The following is a 13,778-nucleotide window of genomic DNA, read 5'->3' as shown; positions in this document are numbered from 1 at the left end:
AGAACACCCTAGCACTCTCTGACATGCCCTAGCACTCTAGCATGCCTTGGAATTTCCTATCATATAACCTTGTCACTCCCTCTTTAGAACACTTGGAACTCGTTGACACTCCCTATCACACAATCTTATCTCTTCATTTCCATGCATTTTGAACTAGTTCTCCCCTGTGTTTTTGTGGCACTCCCTAACATTTGTTGGCACGCATTGACACACCCTGGCACATGGCACATCTTGGTATGTTGCCTTGGCACTCTAACATTCCTTGGCACCACCTAACATATCTTGTCGTTCCCTCCTTACCACACCTAGAACTCAATAACACTCCCTATAACACACTCTTATTCATTCATTTCCATGTATTTGAAACTAGTGATCCATTTTTTTCCTTGGCACTCCATAACACTCCTTGGCATGCATTCGCACACCTTAGCACCTGGCACATCTTGGCATGTTTCCCTGGCCTCTAGCATGCCTTAGCGCTACCTACCAGACCTTGTTACTCCCTCAGCACACCTATATCTCACTAACACTTCCTGTCACAAACTCTTATTTGTTCATTTGCATGCACTAATTTTACCTAGTGCTCCCTTATGTTTTCCTAGCACTCCCTAATGCGTCCTAGCACATGTTGACACACCTTGGCACCTAGCACATCTTGGTGGCATGTCAGCCTAGCAATCTAGCATGACTTAGCGCAACCTAGCATACCATGTCAGTCTCCCCTTAACACACTTGGAACTCATTGACACTCCCTGTCACACACTATTATTCATTCATTTGCATGCATTTTTACCTAGTGCTCCCTTATGTTTCTCTAGCACTCCTTAACACTCAGCATGCATTGGCACAACTTGGCACTTGGCACATCTTGCTATGATTTCCTAGCACTCTAGCATGCCTTGGCAGTAATGCATAGCATACCTTGTCACTCCCTCATTATCACACATGGAACTCGCTGACTGTAATGTTCCAAACTATGAAAAATAGTGCTCTGCAAAGTGAACAATAAAAATAACACCATAAAATTAAATCAAACCATCAGACCACAAAATTGTCTAGCATGTGTTAGCACACCTTTTCATTCTTTAGCACGCCCTGGCACTCCTTAGCTAGCATTCCCTCACAACTCCCCTTACATTTTTTTCAACATGGTAACCCAACAAAATCATGCCTCAACTATAACAACAACTTCACCAAGTTACAATTACTACAACTAGACTATGCCTTGTTCACCTAAGAACTTCCTATAACTCATCTTAGGCTACTCATGTATAATTTCAACTTATCCAACTTAACAAGTTATAAAGACAAGGCTCACATCCAACCGTGGTCGTAAAATTAAACAACTAAGCAACAAATTTTACATCTTGACATGACATAACATCTGGCACGCCTAATAATCCCTTGGCACTATGTAGCACATGTTAGCATCACCTGAATTCCTTAGCATGCTTTGTCACTCCCTATCACTCCCTGACACTTAGCACACCTCATACTCACTAGATAACACTCCTTATCACACTATTATTCATTCATTTCCATGCATTTGAAACTATTGCTCCTTTGTGTTTCCATGGAACTTGGCCTTAACACTCCCTAGCATGTGTTCGCGCACACCATGGTGCTTGGAACTTCTTGGCATGCATATCAAAAAAGGTTAGAGTAGCATCCACACACATAGGAGGAGTACACTCATCCCTAACATATATGGTATGGGTTTCTTATGCCTAGGCCAAGGAGATACTTATCAATGATGTAAATTGGCTTTGATGTGGAGACTATGAAAAATAATAATATCATATGGCACATTAGACACACTGAACGGGTTTGAAACCCTCCTCTTGCATAGATACACACCTTAACATGAGGTGAAACCCTCATAAATCAATAGGACACCCTTAATGGCTTTGACAAGCCTCTGACCTCCCTCCATATAACACTTGACGGGTTGAAACCCTACAGCTGGAAGTAAGGAAGGAAGGATGGGTTCGCATTTTGGTTGCAGACCATCATAGTTGGATGGGGAAAGTTCAATGTCTCGATGCAAGTTCAATCGAAGGCATCTTGTCACTATTATGGAAACCCCCGGAAATGCCAGTTTTCCCATTTGATATTGCCAATGTGGGATTTCCTCATTGAACCACTCAAAATTAGGTTTTGACACTATGGAAAAATGTGAAATGAGAGGGATTTGCTAGAGTAACTATCATGCTAACTATTTACAAGGAAGGAGGGTTTTGCATATCAGACCATAAAAGTAGGCAGGAAGGAATTGATGTTTGCATAGATCTCAACCATAGATCTCAACCATAGATCTCAACCATAACTTCTCTCATGGTGGTGCCCTCTCATGGTGGATAGTTCAGTTTAACCACCTCATCAACTATGCAGTTACTAAAAGCCTCTCCTATTTGTTTTGTTGAACCTCACTAACTTCATGGGGAACAACACATTTGGCTATCCAAACAACCATACGGAAAAGCTCTGGCTCGCTCAACCTCAAAGAAAGCCAAGGGGATATGACTTACTTACGACCTAACACTTATTGACCTAACACAAACACCTATGTGGTTGAACCTCCCCTGTCTTATCCATGAAAATATAGGTGAAAATTAGGTCCCCCATGGGGATCTCCATGGGCTCATGCAACAGCCTTACACCTGGGCACATGGGGACCTGAATCTTGAATAGCTCTATTGCTTGCTTAGTGGAACCTCTCCTATCAGCGGTTATGGAACCTCATCTAGAGACACGACCTTCCTTATGGTACAATCAGTTGCCAATGGATATACCATTTGAGGTGTTGATGTTTCGACTCTATCTTGGTCAGTACCTACCACCTCATCCTATTTGGTCGATTGAAACTCATCAAAGAGGATGGAAAAAACCTGATAGAGTTATTATAGTGGTGAAAACTAGTGGTTGGTTATTATAGTGGTGAAAGATGAATTGAAGCAATATTCTTTTACGCTCAGTGTTAATGGTAGATTTTTCTTAGTTGGAATTATGAGTTTTCAACATGGAGGACATAATGATGTTGTAGACATAATAGAGAGTTTTTGGAATTTCATCCAAAAGCATGGAAATGATATTCCTTATGGTAGGAATGGAGATTGGTTGGAGATGGATAAACAAGGTACACCTTTTATTATATTGAATCAAAACCAAGACCATGTGGAAAGATGAATCACATCTTATATTTGGAGGAAGTCTAACATGTTGTGTGTAGATTATGTATATTGGTCATTGATGTTTTTAAGCTTGATCTTAGCTAGAGTTGGTACTTGGGAGGAGTACTGTAATAACATGTGACATTATAAAATCTTGTACTTATTGCCTGCATGATATGGAGCATGTAAATAGTATTTAACCATATCTATCTATGTATTATGTAAAGGGCATATCATTGTATGACTCTTGTAAGAAGGCATTCCCATTATCAGAGAGAACAACCTTGTTTTCTGTTGAAACAATTTGCCTTGTAAAGAATTCTATTTGCTCAATTTCTGCCAATAAAATATACAACAAGCAGATGGGTTTTCCCAGTTGGGTTCCCTAGAAAAATATTGTATTATTGTGTGTGATTGTGTTTCTTTATCCCTGTTTCTATTCCACTGCTTATCTATCATAGAAGAATCTCGTGTCTTCATGTAACATAATTAGTTTCAGATTTGTTTATTCAAGAAATTGTAGGATTTCAAGGAATTTATACAACCCTTAACTCCTAGAACCCCTAAGCCTTTCTCCCAAACCATAGGTGCTCCAACACTAATATTCTTGGTTATATTAGGTTTTTGTTCACTAGCCCTCCAAATACAACCTCCAAGCACTACTAGGGTCTAAGGAAAAGAGCCACAAGATCCCAAAATATGATCTACATGTTATGGACAGTCATATTTCCCCCAAATATCCTCCACGTATTTGCTTTCAAAGGGAAATGATATGGTCTTATAATGTCCACAAATGCATCTAAGTTCATAGGAATAAAGTAAGGTTCATCTCCATGCACGACCCAAACATAATTCTTATCTACTCAAAAGAAAAAAAGAGGATATAAGGATGTCCCTTTAGCTGTCATCATCCTTTAACACTGGTCCATTCTCTTACCAAATGTATGTGTAATATTCCCATACAAGTCTATAATATTCTCAAAGGTTTTGTCCACAACATGCTCAAAACAACATTCAAATTCCCTTAGTTTTCTCCAAGTCTATTCAAAACTGACACAAGCAGTCCTCAACTACATGAATGGTGCAATATTCAAGCTATCCATATCTAGGCTCATCCCCTTTTGACCCCCTTTTTAGTGCCTTCAATACAAATTTGACCAAGGTCATCTTACAATTGGATCTCCCTTTTGCATCTGGTGAGAATACTGCCTTGTTCTTTAGGAATGGATTACTTCTAAATAAAATTACACTAATACTCTCAACATATGTGGGGCTAGAAAATACATTAAGAGGAGAAAACATCTACGTCAAACTCAACCTTATTGTCAAAAATAGGTCAAACATATATAAAAAAATAAATATTGTACACATGTAATTCTTACATTGTTGGATGGTTTTAGATTAACTCCACCATTTTATTTCCCCACTTCCATGGTAGCTTTCCATTCCATTAATTCTTCAACAACTTCTTTCAATTTTCCAAGTTCATTACCTTTTTCTCTTAATTTCTCTTATATATGACGAAATTGAAGTTGATTGCAAAACCCCTAATAGCTGTCATAAGGGGATTAGGGGCTCCCTTATCATAACCCATAAACCCTAATGCATTTAATCCCATATCCAAGGGGCCCCAAGGGTGTAGTTGTAGGGCCATTGGGAAAAAAATTGGGGGTTCATAACATTCGGAGAAGTTGAATGGTATGATAAAAAAGGTGGGAGGGCTATCTTGTTGTGTATTGAATGGGGCAAGGGGTGGTCCAAACATGGTTTAGTAAGATCTATAATCCTAGCATTAGAGATTGAGAAGGTTGCTTAGGACCTAATGCCATATGGGCTAAGGTGCCTAGATGGAAGGTAAGAACCCCAAATAGTGGTGATAAGGGGATTAGGGGCCTCATTATCACAACCCATAAGCCCTTAATCCATAACCACTAAATTCCCTATCCCCTTAACCCCCAATCCATAATCCCTTAACCCATACACTTATAAATTATAACGCATTAACCCCTTGACCAATTAAACCTTAAGAAATTATCCCCTAACTTAAAATCCACAAACCCCCTAAGCCCTAACCCCTTATCCTCTTAACATGTCACCCTTAAACCCTAACCCCTCACCATTACTAGTACATATAGATGGAAAATCCAACATCATACTTTGATAGGTTGGTCATACTATCGGATTTTTCTTGCAAATATTTTTTGTATTAAAAAACAAGCCCTTAAATTATCTGATATCTAACAAACACAATTATCGTCAAATATCTGACAATAATTTTTTTCGTTAGATATATGACGACATTTGAATGTTTGTCAAATATCTAAAGTTTGACTAGGTGAATTATCCATCTATCAGAATATTGACATTTGAAAAAGTTAATATTTTTCTGATTGGACAACATCTCTCTGGTCAAAAACTATTGAAATTCCAACGAAATGGCCATTTTTTGGTCATAGTACAAAAATATTTTATTTTGTTAATTGCATTACGAATAGTTAAACACTATTGGGGTTTATTTTTTAAGATAATCATCATTGAAAGTTCTGTAAAGAAACATGTCACATAACATTCCTCCAAGAGGAAAAGGAGATGTGAGATCTACATTAGAGGCTTTGGGTGATTGACTTCCCTTGTTTCATCCATGTTTATCATCTTTAATCCATTACAAAATTCAAAATTACTTAAAAGAGAATTTCGATCTATGAAATTTGAACATGCCAAAAATTGTTTTGTTTCTAACCCATTTTGCATAGTTGAACATCACATATGATTGAGTGCATCCATCATGCTTTCTATGGAATGAGATGTAGGTATGAACACCTTGACAAACATAGCAATTCCCTTGACAAAATAAGCTTATGAATACTTTAAATATTCATGCCTTTTTTGAGTTTCGCAGAAGCCTAAGGGTTGTAGAGAAGTGCCTCACCCTATGGAAAACACTTAGGCACAAGTTAGTAAAAATTTGGAAGGTTTTCAAGGCTTTCTTAATGCTTTTTCTATACTGCATGGAATTATTTTCATGTGATATACATTGTATTGCACAAAAAAAAGCACGTGATATGACAAAGGCCATATAATTTTGAAGGGACATGTGGTAGACACTCATTGGAATATCATGAGTTGGGAAATATTTGTCCCGTGGCATGTGCCACATTGTCATATCATTGAAAACTTTGAGGAGGACATGTGGCATGCTCTAATTGGTTGTTGCACCTCTTGTAAACTTTGAGGTTGACACATGGCACACTTTGGTTGGTTGTTGCATTTCTATAGTCTTTGTAGATGTGATAAATATGAGGAAAGGGGATTGCCACAAAATAAAATAGTTTCATCATGCAATGAAGAAAGAGAGAAAGAAAAATAAAGGAAAAGATAAGAGATAGAGGAAGAAAAGAGTAAGGAGGAAGATGTGGGGGACATAGAAGACACAGGGAAAAGCAGGATGCATACAAAGAAAATTTGTGCGATGTGATATTGTATAGGATAACATTTTCCCCTATGTGACATATTGCATAGATAAAATGTTCATGTGCATTGTGGCGCATGGTTTAAAAGGCTTGGCATGATGAGAAGATTGGTGAGAATGTGATAGAATTGTGGAGGAGTAGCTTTATAATCCAATAAGAAGTTAAGCAAAGGCGAATGTCTCAACAAGTGTGAACCCAAGGATGAATTATGCTAGTGTGACATGACATAGTACAAATGCCTGGTGAACTCACTGCCACATCACTATTATGTGTAGAAAATTCTCAAATTCTCTACAAATCTCGCTCTGAGACCATGTAGAAAATCTACCAGTAGGTTAACCCAATAATGCAATATAAATCAAAGCATAATACTATAACCTACTTCTACTATCAATTTGTGGAAGCTTAAATATCGAGCTGAACAATATAACCAGAAGAAGAAGAATCAATCCACAATACACATGAAAATACTTTGGGGAAAGCCTTAACTAAAAACCCCACTATCTGTATTATCATACAAGGTGGAAATACATAGATATTATACAAAGCCTTAGCTCTCACAGCTAGCCAGCTCTCAGTACAATCCTCACAGATGCTCACATGCAATCTTGGCTTCTCACAAGCCTTCTCCTCTACCATCCAAGCTCCTATTTCCTTGCTCATTACATGCCTTCCTTCCCTCTGGTATTAGCACCCCACACCTACAATCCATGCTACAGGATAGGCATACCACCTACCCGGAATATTATGCAGACAAAGCCTACCTTATAATATGACTTTTGATGCCTACCCTAGTCAGGCTAAGTTTCCCTTCTAAATGGACACCATAGTTAACGACGAGACTCCCATCACGAAAAAACTTCTCTTTATATTGAAAGTAAGAAAGTTGTCTACTTTTTTAGAAATGTAGACTTATTGGTGAATCAATTCGGAAACATATGAATGGGAATGAAAACACAGTTCCTTTGGGATGATCTCCTTCAACCAAGTGGAAAAACTCGATTTACCAAGTGGATGATCTCCTGATCTCACACACTGCCATAACTGCACAATCCTCAAGGAATTATTCCTTCTGAATGCATGAGTTTTCTTTATAAAAAAACACATGCAACTGATAGTATGCTGTCCTTGTCTTTAATCTCAATTGGTTCCTTCTTAGAATATACATGCATGAGTTTCTGATGAGGAAGTCTTCAGTTAACTAGAGTACACTGGTTGAGTACATGCATGCATCAACTGACTGTTAACTCTCTATTAGTTCCTCAAATAGTTTGGAACTAATTTAACTGGACTTAACTTAGTAAACTGAGTTAACTAATTACAACTCAAATATAACTCAATCTTATCTCCTTAATTTAAGGCTTATCTCCTTAATTTAAGGGATAACTCTTTCATGACTTCAGAAAGACTTCTAACTTGAATTTCTCCAACTAATTAAGTCAAAATAACTTAATTAATTATTTCCAAGTAGCTGTTAAGACTAAATTCGATTTTAATTTACAATTTAATTCAAGGACATTTTAAATTGGAATATTCTTGTTGCCACATTTCAACACTCCCTCTCAACATGAAAGGGATTATATTCCACCCTAATCCTGTCTCTATGGAACTCAAATTTACAATTTGAAAATGCCTTTGTCAAAATGTCAGCATCTTGCTCCTTTGTCGAAATATACTGTAACAACATGATCCTCCCATCATCAGCAGCTCGCTTTACCTTGTAAAGCCAATGGGAACTCACAACTGACTTGTTCTCCGGTCTCAAAACCACGTCCCAAACACTGTTACGAACAATGGAATCATACTCTTCCACCATAGCATCAACCAAAATCGACTACTGCACTTCTTCCTCAAAGGAAGATGGCTCGTTCTCAATACATTCCCCAACAAGGGCCATGTATCCAGTGTACCTCTCAGGCAACCTCCTATGTTTATGCTGAGAAGATGGTGCTCCCACATTCTCTCTCGCATCCTTCAACAATCTGTCAGATTCTCTTGTGCACTTCCGTCCATCTTTGGAAGACTCTACTTGAGTGGGTGTCTCCACTCCTAGAACCTCTGCATGCAGCTGCTCTACATCAGTCTAAGGCTCCTCCTCCTTAGGAACCAACAGTTCCTCCACAACCTATAGTTGGAGCTCCCTCTCAAGGGAAGCTTACATGGCCTTCTGCTCATAAAACTTGAGATCTCTGTGAACCACTGTCCTCCAACTGGTAGGAAAGTACACCCAATAGTTGTGAGGTGTATCAGTGTACCCCACAAGTATCCCCAACTCTGTTGTTGGCTCAAGATTCTTCCATGCATCCTTTGTCACATGGCAATATACCGATGAGCCAAAGATCCTAAAGTGACCCACATATGGTCTCTTACCGGAGAAAGCTTCCTCTGGTGTCTTCATCCCAAGTATGCGATGTGGGCTTCTATTATGCAAATAGATAGTTGTGTTGCATGCCTCAGCCCACAAGTGAAGTGGTTGGCCTTGGTCATGTAGCATTGCCGGTGTTGCCCCTACAATAGTTCTGTTCTTCCTCTCAGCCACCCCATTCTGTTGTGGGTTATGAGGTGCCGTCAACTCATGAGAGACATACTCTCCACCATTGTCGCTTCTCAAGGTCGTGATCTTCTTCCCTGACTCTTTCTCGACCAAAGCTTTGAACTCACAAAACTTTGTGAAGGTTTGCTCCTTCTTCTGCATGAAATAAATCCAGCATTTACGAGAATAATCATCAATGAAAATCACATAATACCTTTTCTTCACTATGGATGTCGTCAAGAATGGTCCACACACATCAGTATGAACTCACTCTAAAATAGCCTTTGCTTGACTGTCTCGTTCATGAAAGGAAGACTTGGTGTGCTTTCCCAAGGTACAACCTTTGCATGTGTCAACTTGCTAAAGTTTACCTTTGGGAAGCCTTGTAGATATCTGTTGCATTATCTTCAAAGACCCATGATGCAAATGGCCCAACCACCTATGCCACAACTTGCCAATGTCTTGGCTTTGCACCAATTCTGCTTTCGTACTCAATGTTGCACAATCATCTACCTCTAGTTTATAGAGATTCTTCACCTAAATCCCTATCCTCTTGGTCTGACCCGTGGCTATGTGTCTTATAAACACCTTTCCTTTACTGAAGACAACATCGTAGCCTTTGTCCTCCAACATCACGAATGATACCAAGTTCTTCTTCAGTCCAGGCACATACACCACATCTATCAAGGTGAGAGGAGCTCCATGCTCCCTTTAAAAAGCAACCGTGCCCACTCCTGAAACACTATACCTTCCGTTGTCACCCATCCCTATGTGCATCTTGAGGTCTTCTCCTCCAACGCACTAAATATACTTTTATCACTGGTCATGTGGAATGAGGCTCCATTGTTAATACACCAAACACAACCCATCATCGATGACACCATGCATGCGATGAGGGTAAAGTCCATTTCGAACTGAGAGGCTAATGCCTCACCTTCTGATCTTCTAAGGATCCCTTTTTGGACTTCTTCGATGGGAAATTAGTCGCATAATGTCCCATCTCGTGACAATTAAAGCATCTCACTTTAGACTTGTTGCCCTTCTTCCCTCCATGAGAAGAATTTGATTTGGAATGGGAAGCCTTCTCCTTTCCTTTCCTTGCCTTACTTGCTAAGGCCAGATTTTCTTCATCATCATTCTTGGATGAAGAACCATCTTGCGTGTTCCTCCTGATCTCTTCCTGTATGAGACCTGACCACAATCATTCCCAATTCGACAGTTTCTCCCTTAAATTCACAGAGTCCTGGTAGATATTCTAACTCTTTGGAAGGCCAAGGAGAGTGAGGCTCACCATATCATCATCGACAGTAGTTATTCCCACACTGCCAAGCTCATCTCTACAGGAGGTGAGCTTGTTCAGATACGTGGAAATAGTATCGCCCTTCTCCATATTGATTCTTTGAAGCTTATCAATGAGTGCCAATTTCCTCTAGTCGTTGTTGTTCTGGTAGAGGTCCTTCAATGTCTTCCACATTGAAAATGGAGTATCCTTCCCATGGTGACTCGAGAAAATATGGTCTCGAACTCCCTCAAGGATGATCCGTCTCGCCTTTGCCACACACTTCTTCCACTCAGCGAACTCTTGTGCATTAGTTGAAGCTGGCTTTGGGATTTCTTGATCAATCAATTCCTTCAAGCCATTGTCTTCTAATATAGCCTCCATTCTATCTTTCCATGCTATGTAATTCAAGCTACCTTCCAAGGCATACTCAAGTCTCAAGCCATAGAATGCCATTGGTCAACCTTGAAGTATGATATGAATTCGATTTGCACCTGCAACCCCAAACTTCAAACTCCGAATTCTCTTCTCAGTATATTGTTCATAGCTCCGATAAACTGGGCTCTGATACAGTGTAGAAAATTCTCAAATTCTCTACAAAACTCACTCCGAGACCATGTAGAAAATCTACCAGTAGGTTAACCCAATAATGCAATATAAATCAAAGCAGAATACTATAACCTACTTCTACTATCAATTTTCGGAAGCTTAAAGATCGAGCTGAACAATATAACCAGAAGAAGAAGAATCAATGCACAATACACATGAAAATACTTTAGGGAAAGCCTCAGCTAAAAACCCCACTATCTGTATAATCATACAAGGTGGAAATACATAGAGATTATATAAAGCCATAGGTCTCACAGCTAGCCAGCTCTCAGTACAATCCTCACAGATGCTCACATGCAATCCTGGCTTCTCACAAGCCTTCTCCTCTGCCCTCCAAGCTCCTATTTCCTTGTGTAGTTCCTCTAGGATGATCTCCTTCAACCAAGTGGAAAAACTCGACTTACCAAGTGGTTGATCTCCTGATCTCATACACTGTTAGAACTACGTAATCCTAAAGGAATTATTCCTTCTGCATGCATGAGTTTTCTTTATAGGAAAACACATGCAACTGATAGTAAATTGTCCTTGTCTTTAATCTCAACCGGGTCTTTCTCAGAATAGACATGTGTGAGTTTCTGATGAGGGAATATTCAGTTAACTGGAGTACACTGGTTGAGTGCATGCATGCATCGACTGACTGTTAACTCTCTATTAGTTCCTCAAACAGTTTGGAACTAATTTAACTGGACTTAACTCAGTAAACTGAGTTAACTAATTACAACTCAAATATAACTCAATCTTATCTCCTTAATTTAATGCTTATCTCCTTAATTTAAGGGATAACTCTTGCATGACTTTAGAAAGACTTCTAACTTGAATTTATCCAACTAGTTAAGTCAAAATAACTTAATTAATTATTTCCAAGTAGCTTTTAAGACTAAATTCGATTTTAATTCACAATTTAATTCAAGGACAAATTAAATTGGAGTATTCTTGTTGCCACATTTCAACATTATGATCACTGACGTGGTTGAGAAAAAGAGAACTTGAAGAAATCTTTAGAAGGTCATATCTTTCTACGAATGACTCATAATTAAGAAATATTACAATGGTTGGAAAGTTCTTATTGAGAAAAACATGTATACAAGCTCAAAAGAGACCCTACAATAGTCCATATAGAGGAAAAAAATCCACTAACTTGCCTCCTTAATGCCACTTAGAGGGATGGGTACATGATAAGAGAATGCCTATCATATACAACAAATAACAAACCCAATAAGCCATTAAGAAAAGATGAATGTCTCAACAAGTGTGAACCCAAGGGTGAATTATACTAGTTGTGACATGGCATAATACAAATGCATGGTGAACTTGTTGCCACATCACTAGTATGATTGCTAGTGTGGTTGAGAAAAAGAGAACATGAAGAAATTTTTAGAAGGTCATATCTTTCTATGCATGACTCATAATTAAGCAAGAATACAATGGTTGGAAAGTTATTGTTGAGCAAAATACATATACAAGCTCAAAAGAGATCCTATAATAGTACTTAAAGAGGAAAATTTTCATTAACTCACATCCTTAATGCCACTTAGGGGGGTGTGTTATAGACATTTTTGGGCACTGCAACCCCAATCAAAAATGTCCATAAACCAAGGGCTCCTAAGTCCCTAAAAGTGTCGCTTCACACCCTAAAAGAACAAGGTCAGTTGATTACATCATCTCCCAGAAGTTCTCCGCAGAAAATTGCTCAGAACTGGTCAAAGCTGGACCATACAGACTGCCCAGTGCAGAGGGTGCAATGCATCTCACCTACCCAATGAAAAGGGTGCGATGCATACTGAAAATCCCTTCTGTAGGGTGCGATGGGCAAGAGTGGACAAATGGCAGAGACAGTTTGTGAGGTGGATGATCATAGAATCTTCCAGAAACTTCTCCTATGACACTTGCCTCTCTGAATTCGCCCAGGGATGAGTAGGAGATCATCAACCTCCAAGTGGAATCAAGAACTATCAGAGAGAGGACACTAATCAAAATCCCAGAAGCTGACTCACCCCCCTGCAATCATCTATATATGGATCCCTCATCCCAGAGATCTAGAGGATGGAATTTTATATCTTGTAAGGAAGTGTTGTTGGTTTCTTGGTGGAATATCATAGTATTTGGTGATCTAAGCTTTTCATGAGGTGAAAGAAGGGATTTCATGCTGGACGATGACGCTGGGTCAGAACAATTGGTTGTAATCCTCTTTGCTATTCTTGATATTAATAAAGCTATTCAAGTTTTCCTCCACATTCTTGTATGTTTGATGATATATGCATTTGTGTGGTCAATATACTTCTGGTCCTATATTGTTTATGATTTTAGATCTCTGTTCTTCGATAGTATTATGCTTCTTGGATTCCACAGGTGCTCTTTGAAGCTGGGTAGATGAAGGAGAAGCGACAAGGATCTGTCAGAAGGTAGAGGAACCGAGCAAGGAACCAAGCGCAAGACTAAGGTTGGTGTCCTTCAGTCCCTTCTCATCTACTTCTCATAAAGGAAAATGAAAGTAGTTTTAGTTTTTTTGTTTCTAAGATACCTACCAGTCTTAGTGGGACTAGAAGCTCCTAGTGGACACTAGATTTCCCGATAACAAAATGGCGACTCCGCTGGGGAGCAAATAGATTGTCTATTTGTCTATATTTGTTTGTTTTATAAACTTACAGATGGAGCCTGAAGTCAAGCTAGCTAGCCTTCGAACTGCAATTGCTATGCAAGTGAAAAGTAGATCAATG

Source organism: Pinus tabuliformis, chromosome 2_1, assembly GCF_031772625.1.
Source record: "Pinus tabuliformis cultivar Carrire ecotype Pingquan chromosome 2_1, CPIR1, whole genome shotgun sequence".
Lineage (NCBI taxonomy): Eukaryota > Viridiplantae > Streptophyta > Pinopsida > Pinales > Pinaceae > Pinus > Pinus tabuliformis.
Note: the sequence above shows the minus strand (reverse complement) of the source record.